The sequence below is a fragment of the Dermacentor albipictus genome, chromosome 2 (assembly GCF_038994185.2).
Source record: "Dermacentor albipictus isolate Rhodes 1998 colony chromosome 2, USDA_Dalb.pri_finalv2, whole genome shotgun sequence".
In the NCBI taxonomy this organism is placed as follows: domain Eukaryota; kingdom Metazoa; phylum Arthropoda; class Arachnida; order Ixodida; family Ixodidae; genus Dermacentor; species Dermacentor albipictus.
The window spans coordinates 72388080-72401480 of NC_091822.1; the positions used below are offsets into that span (position 1 = coordinate 72388080).

Genomic DNA, 13401 nt, shown 5'->3' on the forward strand with positions numbered 1-13401 from the left:
GACAGGAAAGAGTGTAACTGATATTGAAGTCATACTTTTCGGGTATGTTATTTTTCTCACCGTTTATTCGGGAAAACGTGGATAGAGAGAATGAAGTGGAGCGAGACTTCTGCCGGATAAAGAAGAAGACGAAGACTGAAGGCGAAGGTGAGACAATCTTTGGCAGTTCTGTCCAAAATATGGATTTCATTGTCAACATCAATGAATTGAAGCTCTGGAGCTTATCGAATTAAAGCAAATCTGCGGAAATATATTCTATTCTCGCAGGTTGCACCTCGGCGAAGAGACTGCTCTTGCTTATCTGATCAAACACATCATGAAGTCTGACCATGCCCTACTCGCGGAAGGACCGGAGCCACGCGAGATCGATGAACATGGCTCGAACCAAGGTGACGTGACTTGCAGTTTGCCACCGCTCGTTGCAGTTGGAGGCCCGCCACAGTCGCCGCATGTTAGTGACAGCGAGAGCCAAGGCTGCTTGAGTGAGCAGCCAGGCAACGACACGAGTTCACTACTGCCGGAAAACGCGCCGTCACCCGGACCATCAGTGCAAGGCCAAGGCAAGGCGACTCAGTTATATCGATAACACAGCGTGGTCGTCAACCTGCCGATTGGTGCGATTCTTTAAGTAATAGGGTTTTGCGCGCTAAAAGTACCACCTAGTTATGAACAACGCCATAGAAGAGGACTCCCGATTAATTTTGGCGACCTGTTATTTTTTTAGGCGCATATGAGTTCAGGTACACGAACATTATTGCATTCCACCTGAATCGAAATGCAACCGCTGCGGTCCGCTGTCGAAACCACGGCTTTACGCTTAGGAGCGCAATGCCTTAGCCACTAGATCATTGCAGCGGGTCACTTGAAACTTCTTGCCAAAACAAACACGGACCAAAAATACATTGTACCAACTCCAGCAGAACCATATACAGCTTTCTGCGTAATGATGAATTTATTGTCGTCTCTCTCGAAGAGGGCCGGCTAAGAATAGTTACGTAGGCTTCTTGAGATAATCAAGTTTTCTCCAGATATTTTCCAAAGCAGCATTTTTTGTGTCTCCTTAATCTTTTCCCTATTCCTTAAAATCTTTATATCTACCTTGTACAGTTACCTATGCCTGTTATGAACCTGGTCCTATCAATTTCTCCCTTTTTACGTGTGAGCGTACATGCCCGCACTTTGAACATTCGCGATGCTGGTATATCAAGCTCGGCGATAAAGGTTGGCCCAACGCCAAAAATGAGGTCAGTGGCAAGGCATTCGCACCATGAAAAAGCGTGTGGTGGCGCAACGACACGTCTAGCAAACTCATCGCATGCATGCCAGCTTAGCGTATGGCCTCAAAAAAGTGTTGTAAATCGAACAAAACCCTGCGGATGTAAAAGGACGTGCTTTGATTCACCCCAAAATTAAGTCTTATTTCTCCTACGCCTAATCAAATGGTTGGTATTGATGCCGCAACGTTTGCACAAAATACCAAATTATGAGGCGCCGGACACTTTTGAAGCAGTAAACTAGAATTCGTCAAGGATTACCAGACACAACGAATGCACAGGTACGCGAAAACGCAGGCATCTTATTTGGCCATAGTACTGTATCTCTTTCGATGTTCTGAATGGGTGCGCGACTCTACTCGCGGTATAAACCGGAAAGGCTCGCAACTATCCGTAGATGATCTACCTATGATGATACTTTGCATGTTCAATGCGGAACGCATTTCGAGGTATAGGGCTAAATGCATACTCTTTGTAGCGCGGCTTGTGCGTACATCCTTCGTCAATGTGGAGCTAAAATAAAAGAGCAGTTGAGAAAAGCAGCGCTTCGGTCATTTACATATATTGTAATTAATTTCTGAGGAATAAGATTACTTTTCAGTTTAATATAGAGCAATAACACAATTTTTTATGCACACAATTTCCATATGAATTTTTTGTGATGGGTGGTAAAGGAAGGTTGCCAAACGAGCAGATGGCTTTAGGTGCGGAAAGGCCACTAAAGCGCCTCTCTCTGACGAATTGGTTCGCGCATTATTTTAACACGCGAGGTATTCATCGGTGCCAGAAATGAGCAAAGCCAGCTGCAAATAAACAAAGACAAAAGACACACTTATTGTTAAGGAACATCAAACAGTGCTGAGACAAAACATCAACGTCAGTTTAGTTAAGGCTAACAAAGTTTAAGCAGAATACGGAGCTTACAACAAGCTATACGGGCCTAAATAATCTGGGTTCAACGCCGTCGCGACTGTGAAGCATTATTGTGACAGCCATTCCATGCAACAGAGTGCCTGGTAAAAGTAATAATATATGGGGTTTTACGTGCCAAAACCACTTTCTGATTATGAGGCACGCCGTAGTGGGGGACTCCGGAAATTTTGACTACCTGGGGTTCTTTACCGTGCACCTAAATCTAAGTACACGGGTGTTTTCGCATTTCGCCCCCATCGAAATGCGGCCGCCGTGGCCGGGATTCGGCCTGGTAAAAGTACTGCAGGTGCTCCGTACATAGTACTAAGACGAGGAACTCTTCAATTAGGATATTATTGCACAACCCTTCCGACCTCGGATGAAAGTATACGGACAACATGAGCCAATTAATAATGGCTAGGCACTTGCCGCAATTACCCGGTGTAATAGTAGTGTTAAGTGTGCCATAATGTATGGGTGTTTTACGCCCTTGAGTTTAGCTTTGTGGAGTGTTATAAAATTTGCTGGGTACGTAGATCTGTGCGGTGGGTGATTTCTCACTGGAGTCATGACTGTAGAAACTATCATGAGTGCTCCAGATGTAGTGAACACATTATGTTAGGGAATTGTGATCCCCTTAAAAGTGTCCCGTGCGCATTTCGAGCGTTTTTTCTGCCTAGAGGTAGAAAGAAATAAACTGGATTGAACCCCCTCATGCACATGAGCCATTGAGCAGAGAAAGTATCGATCTATTGTAATTTTTTCCCTTTATTTGGGTCTCCAAAACGTAGAGTGGGCGTGAATGTTCGTGTGGGTCACCGTAGATGCGTGTAGATAAGAAGCGGGAAACTTGCTGCGGCAAGAAGCGGCACTACTCACTTTGTCACTGTGTAACAAGCTGTACCCACTCTTGCCGTCGTTTCGAGACAAGAGTCGTTTTTTGAGAGTTAGCGATGAAACAGTGGTAGGTGAGTGCTTTTTTTTTTCATCCATGCAGAAATCTGTGCAGCGCGAAGTGCTGCCAAAGCAAGCAATCTTTATAGAGGAGCGGTCTCTGGACATGGTCCCACAGAATCATTTCATTTTTCAATATGCCAGCGACTGCTTTTGCAACAACTACAGCATACGTCTTCACTTTTCCGGGCCATATTTTGCAGTATGAATGGAGCACAGTTCGTTAGCGACGATCCAGTTGTTTTTCAGACAGCTGATTACACAGAAGCAGGACAAAAATTGTAATGGTTTCTTATTCGCCCGCTTTTGCTCAGGCAATGTGCAGCGTGCCGCCAAAAGCGCCATCTCGTTCCTCCAGTCAAACTGGTCTTCAAGAAGGGTCTATATTAATCGCAATGCCGACATGTGCATTCCTAGGCTTACCGTTACTACGTTTAAATTGTGAATGAAACGCACTTTATATTATCGCCGTTTTGACTCCTAGTAGCGCTCTGTGCCAATGTGCCGAGAACAGATAACACCACTGAACGTCATCGATCATGTCGTTCTCACCAATTCTTTCAGAAGTGTAGCCGATGACTAAGCAAGCCGCGGCCATTGCCAAAAGGTCGCATTTCTTACTCGCACGTGACCGCGTTCCGCGCTAAAAAAAAGTGAAACACGCTGTAGAAAGCTGTTCTAAGAACTTATTTTGGGCGCTCTGACGCTCAAATTTCTTTTCCCTACGGTTAAAGGTCCCGGGCAGTGACGTACGCAATAAAATGAACAGCTTAAAATATCAAAGCAACACACCTTTAGGGGAAGGGTGTTGAAATATTAGCTCAATACTGCTTTAGGCGTAAGGGTGTCGCGCGTGGCAGTAAACGACACTCTGAAGGGATCAAGGCAGAAAGCTGGGCTTGTTGGTGTGTCATCATTATTCAAAAGACCAGCGCAAAATAGCAGGGACAAAGACAGAGAGGACGACAGGACGAGCGCTAAATCGTCCTGTCGTCCTCTCGGTCTTTGTCCCTGCTATTTTGCGCTAGTCTTTTGAATAACTCTGAAGGGGGCGGAGAGTTTTACTCCAGGGGTTCCACATGAAATAAGGTCTATTTTTGTATATGCAGAGGTTCTGCCTGTGCCCCAGCGGTTGCCACGAGCAGCGGCGGTCCGAGTGAATCAGATCCTCTACCCTTGTGGCTCCCTCTCGCCGACGCTCCTGCTGGTCACGCTGCTCACCCTGACCGTCGTGCACCTCGTGTTGCTGATGCAAGTCTGGCGCATAAAGACTCTCGCGCATGCGCACGCGCACTGACTGAACACACCGGGGATGACTTCAACTACTAGCTTACGCGAACGTTGCCTGAGACGACGCGGTCGATTCTCGCACGTGTGTCGTGGTGGCGAGATAGCTGCATGACGGCGGCGCCAGCGTTCGTCCGTGTCGTCATCGGCTCGCTGGTGATCTGACGATGGGAAGTAAAATTAGAACGGCGTAACTACGAACAGTTCATGCTACACTTAGAATACACCCTATTGCTTTCCGTAATTCTTGGTTACGAACTAACTGTCTGTATTTTTTTTTATGATAAGGACTACACAGCATTTCGGGAATTATAAATAGCCATTTGTTGAACAGGCTTCATTGACTTACTACAATTGCTTTTTTTCTTCCATTGACAGAGGTACAGGAAAAAGTACGCCTTGAGAGTATCCAGATTTACCGATTTTCTTTTTTTTTATTCTGCTCGAAAACGTTCATGTGAGCACTTGGCACAGTCGAGATGCGTTGCTTGAGCTGTCCTTGCAGCCTTTCTGTAAGATAAAATGGCAAGCAAATGCTCACCATGGTGAGTGTGTATTCCTAGCTAATCATCATCTGATCTGTCAAGTGCATCGTTATAGTTCGTAACCCCTCATAGTAGCTCTGTGTCTATGGCGTTTTGCTGCATGAGATATCGCATGGGGTATCGGTAGCATGAGGTATAGGGTTCGATCTCCGCCACAGCGGCTGCATTACGAAAGGGCGGTACGTAACGTGCTCCTATGCCATGGATTGCGAGCGCGGTAAAAATCCCAAGGTTGTCTACAACGCCCCTCCCAACCAACAGTGCAGCTTCAAGACGTCAAACCCCACAGTTTACTTAAACTTCTAGTTTCTCGCCCTCTACACTGACGGATGTAGAGGTGCACGTAACAGCTCTTAGCAAAAGGCGGTTAAAGTAATATTTGATATTAAATCACTAGTCCAGCCTTGTGTAGTTGCTTTACCTTCGTGTGGTCCATAGTAGGCTGCCTTTGTCAGGTTCCGCTAGCGCAGTTAGTAGCTTCGCTTCCTACGTCATTGTCAAGCCTGTCTGCGCAAGAAGAACAAAAGAAGTAAATTTGTTTCCGGTCATGCAATGAGAACGGCGGTAGAACTAAAGGAAAAGAGACGTGACAGGCGTTTATGGATATGTTATAAGCAGTTTCGACACAGCCGAGTAGTTGCAAAAGACACAACCAAGGAGAATACCTAGGACGCGAGACCGAAAATGTGCATGTCACAATGTGTGTCCTGTGCACTCAATTTAGTGCGGTGCAATCTTGCCGTAACAGAAAAATGTAAGCTCTAAGGCTTTCGAAACAGATATTACACTGAATTTTCATATGGTTCCTGCGAGTCGATGTGTGCAGCCCAAAACCGTAGGCCAGCTCCGAAGATAGTGCAATATTTGGACGACCCACTGCAGAGGTGAAGCAGGGAGCACACCACCAACTTGCAAAAATAGGTTTGATATCTTGGGCCCGAATACTACCCGTATCTGATATTAAGCTCATAAGAACCTCTACTCCACTTTGACCACCATCGGACATGTCTACGTTCGCACCGCCCTCTGTTTGTCGGCGTTCCAAGCGCTTGCGTATCTGCTTTCCTTTCCTTCCGCTCTCCCGTGGTCGATGCCGAGGATAGTGCAATAGCGGGCCGACCAGCGGCGCAGGTGAAGCAGGTTTCAAGCACTTCGCCAACTTGCGAAAATAGGTGTATTATCGTGGGTCCAAATACAACGCGCATAAAATATTAAGCTGATAAGAACATTCTAACCCGCGCCGGCCATGCCTACGTTCGCACCGCCCTTTTTTTGTTGGCGTTCTAAGCGCTTGCGTGTCTCATTTCCCTTTCTTCCACTCTTCCGTGATGCCGCTTCCGTCGAAATCTCACTCGAGTGCGGTTTCCTCCGGCTGCTTGGGGCGACAGTCTCGTCGTCCACGCAAATGTATATATAAATCACGATAAATGAGTCCGTACTTATGTGGAAAATTCGGTGTCAGCTCTGTGTCGTATGCTAAAGAGCTTCGCTGGTAATCCACCTTCACAGAGTGGAATTGCTCATAATTTTGTTATTGCGGTTCGCATTATTTGCCTTCTTGAGGCTTATTGAGCCCATCTATCTATCTATCTATCTATCTATCTATCTATCTATCTATCTATCTATCTATCTATCTATCTATCTATCTATCTATCTATCTATCTATCTATCTATCTATCTATCTATCTATCTATCTATCTATCTATCTATCTATCTATCTATCTATCTATCTATCAGTATCTATCTATCTATCTATCTATCTATCTATCTATCTATCTATCTATCTATCTATCTATCTATCTATCTATCTATCTATCTATCTATCTATCTATCTATCTATCTATCTATCTATCTATCTATCTATCTATCTATCTCCACTTACGCCGACACAGTGGCGCAGGTTGTCTACTAGCATGGGCCCCTAGGTATGTGCGTCATAATCAGCATGGTCACTTGATCGTCGTCATTCCAGCTTCGTCCTCTTATAGCTCTATAGTCCTCTATAGAGTCCTCTATAGCTTATAGTCCTCTATAGCTTGCCTCATAACGAGACCCAAGGTCTCGTTATGAGGCAAGCTATATAGCGGGGAGCTCAGGATTTTGACAATTGGCGTTTATCTAACCTGCACCTAGATCTAAGTACACGAGCGTTTTTACATTTTGGCCCTGTTCAAATGCGGCCACTGCAGTCGCCATTGAAACCGCCACCTCGAGCAACGCCACAGCTACAAGGCTATACCCGGCGGGTACAGAAGCGTTGATGTAAGGGGCGGCCGGTTCCGTAGTGCTTCGAGACGCTGCACTGTTTTGCCGCTGATAAAGCGTACTAGAATGGGGTAGTGTGTTCAGGGGCTGCACGCGCCCCGGCCACATCCGTCGATCCGTGCTTATTCCTGCGGTTGTCAGTTGTGCTGGTTGTATGACGCTACCACGTAGGTAGAATTTTCTGCTGCTTGTGATCTTTCTTTTACTGCAGTTGATGTACTCCAAACGACGCATTGCTTAAAATAAGGGATTGATCTTTCCTGATGTATTCCAGTCAAAATTACACACAGCGGCTGTCACTACAACATAAACAACTGAATGCGTCTAATTACTTACCTAATTATTGAAATAATTTCAATTATGCAACCTTGAAGTAACTCAAGTAAATGAAACCTATGACAAATATCGTAAATAATTATACATTAGGAATAATTATACTGTTGATTGCATTACTCGTAATACTTTATTACTGAGTATATTTAGGTAAATATTCATTTTGTAGTTAAGTGTTTTTGCTATATCTAATAGATTGTTGATCCTGTGACATTCAGAAATCAAGTAGGCAGTTTCCGTAGATAATATTCATGTATTATTTGAGTGACATCAGCGTACGGAGTAGGTTTTCATTAGTACATTTTCCCAGGTGTGACGCGCAACTGTAAGAATTGCATGTGCACGGTTGTTCTCAGTGAATATTCAAGAAGTTCTACAAGGCATTCTGCCTTAGCCAGGATTGCTTGGAGAACTTTTTCGGGATTGTCAGACAATCATGTGGATGAAATGATCATCCCATATCAACGCAGTTCCCAATCGTTGTAAACTGCTTGTCACTCTATAACCTCGCAAAAGCAGTCAGCTCGAGCAAAGCAGAGCTAGATGAAGAAATCAGCTCTCTTCTTGAACCTTGCCATGGCTCCACCGGAGAAGCCAGAGTTTGGACAATGCTGTCCAAGCAGGGGTGTGCTAGAACTGACGTGTTAGCAATTGAAAAGCAGATTCTTAAGCACGAGGTATATGCCAAGCGCCGTAGCGCATAGGAAGCGGTGCATAAAGCGACAGACCATCTTGTGGCTCTCTACATCAAATGCGGTAGCCGCGTGTCCTCCCTGAACATAATACCCCATATTCCTGTACACTATATTGCGGCGCTTTCTGTCATCCCCACTGCCACACCCCTTGCGTTAGTTCTCCACTTGCCAAATTACACAGCGCTTACTTTTCAATAAATGGAGTAATGTACCGTAATATATCTTGAATGTAAATTCATCCAGCTTGTCGGCAACCGCAGCCGTGCACAGGGCTGCATTCCTTCACTTTCTTACGTCGCCTTTTCCCTATCCCGCACTCCCCCCATGTATACGAGTTGCGATGAACTAAGACTGGCAAGACTGTGATTCAGTCATCTCGTGATTGCATCGGTTCTACCCACCTCCTCGCATTACCTCCTCTCTACGATTATATATACCTTGGTTCTGGACTTCTGCACGTTGGTACAAGGCTAGGCGCTTCAGCTTCTGGAATGCTTTTGCGGGTGGCTCACAGATAATTACAGCAGTCGAGCGGGTGTTGTGGAGACGCCCAGGCAGCTCTAGTAGACATTGTGGTGGCATGATGCAAAGGTCCAAACGAGCTTCTGACGTCACCTTTCCTCTCTGCCACTCTCCTGTCATGTATACGGATGCTGAGAACCAACCCTCGACGCAGCGTGCAGACCGCAGCAGTACTGGAAAAGTCGAAGGAAGAGGGAAAGAAAGCAAATGTATTCGGCCCGCACTGAATGATAGGCAGCAAATGTCATTTTGTGGATTAGAGCTCGAGTAGAGTACGAGGAAGAAGTATGGCACGCGACTCATTTTCTTTTGAGAGCACGTTCAGAGGATACAGACCGGTGCAAAATCTACGGCTGCAATATTGCCACAGAGGTAATATAAAGCAAATGCTACGTACGACTATGGTCTGCATATGTGAACGATGTTGGAAGAAATAAGGTTTAATAAAATGAAAAGATACATCGCGAGGACAATCGCAGTGCGCGCACACATAAGCACACCTCAGGAAGGAAGGAAGGAAAAACTTTGTTGCTCTATTAACGGCTTTCAGTGGCTGACAGAGGTCTTCATGTTTTACTGAAGCCTCCGTCGTCTTGAGTGGTCGGCGCCCCTATTCCTGAGCACCGATGAGCCTGGCCACTTTGAGAGCGTGCTGCACCAATCCTTTTTGGACTGTGAGCACGTCGCTGGTGAGCAGGCCCTCCCACTGTTCCGCACTATGTTTTTTTTTCTTCGCGGAACGAGAAGTTATTTCTGCACTGGCATGCGATGTGATTTAGAGCCAGACAATGAAATCTTCCTTACCTCAGTAAGGAAGCCTTCATTGCAGTGAGGCTACCTTATGTAACTCTGAAAGCTTCCTTACTGAGGCGCCCTCGGTGAAGGCTTCCTTGGTACTTCCTCAGCATAAGGAGCCAAACAATGAAATCTTCCTTACCTCACTGCGGAAGCCTTCATTGCGGTGAGGCTACCTTATGTCACTCTGAAAGCTTCCTTACTGAGGGGCCCTCGGTGAAGGCTTCCTTGGTGCTTCCTCAGCATAAGGTAGCTCCAAAGCTACCTTCATGCGTCCTTACGCCGCTCCTGGCCCTGAACGAGCGCTTCACCTCACTGCTTAACCACCTGGCATTCGCTTGCGCATGCGCACTGTCGCCCACCTGCGGAGAAGCGCGATCACGGTACGCGAGGTCGCGGTACGTCTTGCCAGGCATGTTCGTTTCAGTCACGCGTGCGGCATGAAAGCATTGCGAGGCGTTGCTAGGCGTTGCAAGGCGCCGGCGTGCCAGCGTTGCTGGAGCACATCAAGTTTTGCACTGTAATGCGCAACTTTTTTTTAACTTTAGTAAACAAAACTAGAAGAAAGCGTCCACGCTTCTCTATATTAGCTATTCAATTTAAAGATTGTGCGACGATACAACATTTTTTAATAGAATAATGGTGTTCGCGGAAAGATTTGAAGAGATAATCTCGAACCCAGGCACGCGGCAACCACTCCTTAGGTGAGGACGGGTGAAGGGAGCTTTCAGAGTATGCTTGCTTCCTCCATCGGTCTTTCGCTGTAAGGAGGCCTCACGTAAGGTTAGGAAGCGCTCGAAGGAAAGGAATGTTTCATTGTTTGGGCCATAGTGTTATGATGTCCGCACAACAAGGGCATGTGTCCCTGTATTGACTAGGAAACATTTTATGTAGGATGTGAAGATTAGAGAATGTTCCTGTCTGCAGCCTTCGCCAGCCGACTGCTTCGTGTTGTGTTAAAGATAGGTGGGGTGGTGGATATATTATCCTTTTGCCTCTGTGATGATTTAGTATTTCCGCGTACGTTGGTTCCACCGTCATAGTGGTATCTGGGTCCATTGACTGTCCCACTCGGTATGTAAACTCGCGAGCTAGACTGGCGGCTCTCTGGTTACCCTCTATTCCAGTGTGACCTGGCACCCAGAAAATCGTATACAGTATCTTTTCGTTCGGAAGCCCTGCCTCGAGGTGGATTCGCAGCGCCCCTTTGTTGATTCTACCTGCCGTGTAGTTTCTGCATGCTTCTTTGGAGTCTGTGAGTATTATCAAGGATCTGTTTCTACGGTGACCCTCCGCCGCGGCTAGAGCCACAGCTGCTTCTTCCCTCTCTATTACCGGGCGGTTCCTTGGGGTTGCGCTGCTTATCAGCTCTCCCATGTGATCCAGGGTCACTGCCGCAACTCTATGTTCTTTGGTGTTGTGGTCCTTATGAGTATATGCCTGCATCCGTGTATGCAACATTGTTTTTAGTGGTCAGGTGTTTTTCTACGTATTCTGCTCGCGCCTGTCTTGTGACCGCATGCAGATTCGTGTCCATATTCCTCGGTAGGGGGCTAGCTTTAAATGTTTGCCGAAAAGAGTCTGGTATGTTAGCCATCCTATCCTCCGTTGCTTCTATGTTTTTATAGCCTAATCTTTTAAGGAGCGCCCTGCCGGTGGTTAACTGCTGGAGCCTGTACAGCTGCGCACCCAGTTGTCCCTTTTTTAGCTCTTCAAATGTGTTGTGAATACCTAGCTTGAGTAGCTTGTCGTTCGACATGTTTCTGGGCAGATGCAACGCCGTCTTGTATGCTTTCCTGATGAGAGTCTTGGCTTGTTCTCTCTCTTGTTGCGTCATGTTGTGGTACGGGAGTGAGTACGTGACCCTGCTGACCATCAGGCTCCTGACCAGCTTGATCGTGTCCCCTTCCTTCATGCCGCTCCTTCTTTGCGACACTCTCGCGATGATCCTGTTGACTTGCTCCATCGATTGCTTGAGCAGGCCTAGCGTGTGTCGGCACCGTTTGCTGCTCTGAATTATGTCCTTCTCTGGCATGACTTGACCTTCCAGATTCACTTCTATCCTTTCCTTGGTTGTGTTCCTTCCAATCCTCGGAATTTCTGATTTCTCGGTTGATCACGCGAGGCCTCTCTCCTTGACAAATTGTTCGACGCATGTTGCCGCCTTCTGGAGCTTTTCTTCTTTTTCGCCCAATGATCCCTGATTTACCCAGACTCTGATGTCATCCGCAGCGCACCTCGGAGTTCCGCTCCAACTGCCGATGATTATGGGTTCGGCGGCGTATCCTAAAAATGACGCTTTCTACCTTGCCCTTATTTGCCGCGTGAAGTTCATTTATCTTTACGTCGTGGACACCGGCAATCCCGTGCAAGATGAACCTATTGTTGACAATTGTATCACCATGATCCCTGCCGGCGTGTCTGCTTCGCAGCGTTCTCGTCTTGTCGTGACTGCGATTCGCTTGTCTTCGAAAACTGCGCAGGATTCTGGTCCCCGTGTCTTCGATCTGAAATGAACTTCCCTTCACGGTTTTTCTCAAAGCATTCATGGCTGTTAATGTCGCGCAGCAGATCATTAATGGAATTGTGGACACGGTTCCCCATGGCATAACTGAGTTCTCTCGGCACCAGTCCTGTAACGATTTTTTCTTCTTTTTTTTTCCTCCACAGTGGTGCCAAGACGCACAGAAAGATTTTTTTCTCACGAACGTAGCTCTCGTAGTGCTCTCCATTGCTTTCGACGCGCTCATCCATGAGCCTCCATTGCTGTGTCTTCGATGGTGGACAAACGTAGGCATCTCGAAAGGCGGCTTCCCAGGACGGCCACGAAGCGCAACTTCCTCCCGTGGATCGCTGGTAGTCGCGCGCAGGGCCCAGGACTTTTACTTCGCAACGGTTAGCTTCTCGTCGCTCCATCCCGCGAATCTTGCCGTTTGGTTGAAACAATCTATTTTTTCGTAGTAATGCCACCCTCGCGCCCAGAGAAGATTCATAAGGTTGCTGACGGGTCCGGAGTCACTCGCATGGGCGCCTGCCTCGAAAGTTTCTTGAGGAGCTGTTGGTTCCGACGCAACACTTGCGCGTACATCTCCACGACACCCACGGATTCCTTTGACGGGTCAGGCCTAGCATCGCCGCACGTCATAGCTAGCCGTCTTCCACAGTAATGCGTTTCCAGAACCCCGAATGGTAGCAGTCACTCACGAATGTCCGATTGCCTTCTCAAACATCGAAGGAGCGCATTCTCATCCCACTTCTAATGCGTAAACGATCATGGAGCACCTAGGTATACTTTGTGGCCCAAAATACATTTGTTGCATACATTAAATGTATGTTGCGCCACAAAGTATACCTAGGAAATCTAAGCACTAAATTGTCCCAGAAGAAGTGCTTTCAGACTTGGAACAAACACGGATAAATAAAATAAAGAGAGATACATTGCGAGTAAGAGTGCAGGAACACACAAGCACACCTCAGCATTCCACAGCAATTGCTGATGATGAGAGGTTTGGCAGCGCCACCTACCGATAACACATATTATGACAGCTGCCTGTGCAAGTTCGAAATGAATCTTAAGGTAACTTGAGCGTAAGCTCACTTCGAGTGCTCTGTCTGGTGTTGTGTACCATTGCTGAAAAAATTACCGCAACCATATTGCTTATCATAAAGTATGCTCATTCTTGGTGTATTTAGCCCCATTAGAGAGGAAATAAACGTTTCCCTGAGTATTTATGTCTCGCACAAGAAGGGTTCTAGAAGTCCTACAAGCAATTTAGAACCAGAATATTTAGTGCAGCGTGCGTTCTTCTTCGCAAGAAG

The 13401-nt window shown here is 46.6% G+C and overlaps 1 long non-coding RNA gene across 1 annotated transcript; it reads left to right on the forward strand.

Annotated features, from left to right (window-relative positions):
• Window positions 1–84: 84 nt before the first annotated feature.
• LOC135908257 (uncharacterized) lies at window positions 85–4763 on the forward strand. The gene is made up of 3 exons (XR_010566262.1): window positions 85–147; window positions 268–560; window positions 4250–4763. It is a non-coding gene; the product is annotated as an uncharacterized lncRNA (long non-coding RNA).
• Window positions 4764–13401: the final 8638 nt, after the last annotated feature.